This window comes from Cebus imitator, unplaced genomic scaffold, assembly GCF_001604975.1.
Source record: "Cebus imitator isolate Cc_AM_T3 unplaced genomic scaffold, Cebus_imitator-1.0 Scaffold118, whole genome shotgun sequence".
Classification (NCBI taxonomy): domain Eukaryota; kingdom Metazoa; phylum Chordata; class Mammalia; order Primates; family Cebidae; genus Cebus; species Cebus imitator.
This window is the reverse complement of record NW_016107433.1, coordinates 1,686,647-1,689,927: the sequence shown is the minus strand read 5'-3', so window position 1 is coordinate 1,689,927 and position 3,281 is coordinate 1,686,647. Positions and strand designations below refer to the sequence as shown.

Below are 3,281 nucleotides of genomic sequence, written 5' to 3'. Positions count from 1 at the left end.
AAAAGTATTTTGTAGAGACAGGGGTCTCCCTATATTGCCCAGGCTGGTCTGGAACTCCTGGGTTCAGGGGATCCTCCTGACTCAGCCTCCCAAAGTACTAGGATTACAGGCATGAGCCACTGCACCTGGCCATATTGTAAACTCATCACCAAGCAAAGAGGGGCACTGATAAACCCTGGTTGGAACCAAGGCAGTAAGATTTTCACTCTAACTTCCAATTCCCTGGGGCAAGGCAACTTGTCAGAAAATTGAATATTCTCCCACTCAAATGGAGTGCCTACAGCCAGACTGTGAAAATGAACACAGTGGGCAGGTGGCAGGCTTAATGGCTTGAAAGAGCTTTCACTCAATACATTGGCAAATAACACAGGTGCTTACTAGTCAATCATGATGTGGGAGCAGGGGGACAGTGGTCAAATGGGAGGGAAGAAGAAGCCCAAAGGAATGCATGCTGCTGGCAGGTCTTCCTGGAAACCTACCCTGATGATCAAAGCTACCTGTATGGGGTTAAGCCTCGATCAGCTAACATAAAGATTACCTAGTTAATAGGCACCAGTAATCCATAGACCCCTCTACAGTACAGTAGCCATGTTTTGAGGTATCTCCTCAGCTCCTTCCTAGGAACTGTCTCCCCTTCCCTATCATGGCTAATGGAGTCAGACACTGGACCCAAGTTGATCCTGTTATATTGCCTCTCCCAGAAACAAAGAGTTAGAATACCAAGAAACTGAATCTAACAGTAATGGACAGAAGGGTCAGGGGCTACAGCAAGTCAAAGTCACAAACAAGCCCTTAGTAACAAAGGGACAGAAACTATAAGTAAGCAGAGGAAGGAAGCGGGACCACAAAAAGAAGCAGAAGTGAGAGGGCATGCAGCTTGGACAAAAAGACTGACGGGGCGGGGGCTGCGGTGCACACCTGGAGTCCCAACTGCATGGGAGGCTGAGGTGGGAGAGCTGCTGAGCCCAGAGTCCGGGCCTAATAGTGCACTTTAATAGCATCTGTGAATAGTCACTGCACTCCAGTCAGGGCAACAGAGTGAGAACTTGCCTCTAAAAAAAACAAAAAACAAAAAACAAAAAAAAAAAAGAAAGGCAAGAAAATACACAGAAGGCAGAAATCAGGGGGGTGGGAGAGAGACAAGGAGACAGAGACAGAGAGAAGGGGACAAAAAGAGACACAAAAAGATGGAAATACACATAGAAAAAGAGACTGACAATATCCTGGCAGTGCTAACTGTGCTTCTTGTTTGCAGCTCCAAGAAGGGGAAAAGAAGCTGATAGACTCCTCAGACCCACTAACAGGCACTGGGTCTCACTTCTGCTCCTTCTCCTTCCCTCTATCCTGCCATACATGTGCAATAGGTTTGGTCCTCTCTGCACACTGGTAAATATTACACACAGTGGAAATGCAACAACTAGGTGCTAAACTTGAATGAAGGTAGCTGCTTCTGGAAGTCCCTGCAGCGTCCATTCCAACAGACCAGCTGGAAAGATACAAAAGCCCTTGGTCAGAGTGGCTCCTCATGAGAGAAAGCCTAAAGCTGTGGAAAGAGAGGGAGACTTTTTCCACTATGTGCCCTTATGACTGGTTTACTGTGAACATAACGCATCTTTCTAGATAAAAATAAAAATAGTTTGTGCTCACTTCAGCAGCACATCTGCTAAAATTGGAACCATACAGAGAAGATTAGCATGGCCTCTGAAAAAATTTTTAAAGAATTTTTTTAAATAAAAATAGTTCATTAGCAACAATGTAGCACCAGAAGGCAGAGCCAGGGCAGGGTGAAGCTAGGAGGTGCCTAGGGCACAATATTCAAGGAGGCAGTCACTCTCAGGGGACTACAGGAAGGAACCTGAGAGTGAGCACGCCCTGCAGCATCTGGCCCCAGGCACCTCACTTGCCTCACACTACTCTCAGCCCTGCCAGAGAACAGAGAGCTCCTAGAACAGTCTATCAAGCAGAAGCCAATTCCCTTGACTGTTCTCCTGTAATTAAGAAACAAAATTTCACCATCTGATCCTACCTCCTCTATTGCTTCCCAGAACTCCCAGCCCCTCTAGCTTACCATAAACTATCAGAGTTCAAACAAAGTCAACAGGTGGGCCTTTAAGCCAGATGCTAAGATTCAACTACCACAATTAAATTGTCCAAGCCTTCCCTCTTCTCCTGGTCTCATTTCCTTGCTGGATAAGCCTGCACCAATGAGCGTGGGACCCACCTGAGGGTCTTCAAGGCCCTCTGGGAGCATATTGCTGAGAAAGGAGTACTCAAATCGCAGATCCAGACTTAAAGCCAAAGCAGAAACAAATTCCCAAAGTTGTGGGGATCTGTCCTGCAGACCTTGACTCAATAACGGATGAATAAATTCACTCAAACACAGAATACAGTGAAAGAGCAGGCTGGGGTGTCTGGGCCATTCACCTACAGGAGTTATCGACAGCTGGCCCCAACTTCTTGGCCTTCCTGGCCTTTATTCAGCACACATTAAATGACAAGAGCTTTGAGTTAACACCACTAGAGGGTAAAGATTAAAGGCCAGGTTCTAAGGCCTAAAGCAAACACCATTTGCCAATCACCCCAGTAGGAAGCAGTTAAGCACCTGCAGTAGAAAAAGGTTAGTCTTAGGACCATATGAGCAAACAAGTTAGTTAGATAAACTAACTAATGTGTGAACATTCTTTAGTTTCTACTCTATTTAACTAAGGGGACAAGGCAAGTACTATAATAAAACTCTCAGGCCTTCTAAAAGAGTTTGTGTATATTCTCTATAACTAAAATTTCTCCTACCAGCCTAACCAAACCCCCACACACTCTCTGTGGCAGAGACAGCTAGTTATCTTCCTCTATCTGTTCTTCCCTTTTTTCCTTCGTAATAGAAATTTTAGCTGAAGTCATGGCTGTCCAAAATAAAGCTGACATTTCCCAGCCTCTCCTGCAGGTAGGTATGGACATGTATCAGCATTTTCCCCTGGGATGTATGCAAATATTTCATATAAGACCTCAGAAGGCCAGACATGGTGGCTCATGCCTGTAATCCCAGCACTTTGGGAGGCCAACGTGGGCAGATCACAAGGTAAAGAGATTAAGACCATCCTGGCCAACATGGTAAAATCCCATTTCTACTAAAAATAAAAAAATTGACTGGGCATGGTGGCGCATGCCTGTAGTCCCAGCTACTCAGGAGGCTGAGGCAGGAGAATCACTTGAACCTGGGAGGTAGAAGTTGCAGTGAGCCGAGATCATGCCACTGCACTCCAGCCTGGGCAACAGAGTGAGAC

The 3,281-nt window shown here is 45.9% G+C and overlaps 1 protein-coding gene and 1 pseudogene across 13 annotated transcripts in view; one reads left to right on the top strand and one right to left on the bottom strand.

Moving 5' to 3' along the window:
• The window catches only part of SLC7A6 (solute carrier family 7 member 6), a 41,588-nt gene that overhangs the window by 16,692 nt on the left and 21,615 nt on the right, over positions 1-3,281 (bottom strand). The window lies entirely within an intron of this gene.
• LOC119472791 lies at positions 1,640-1,736 on the top strand (annotated as a pseudogene).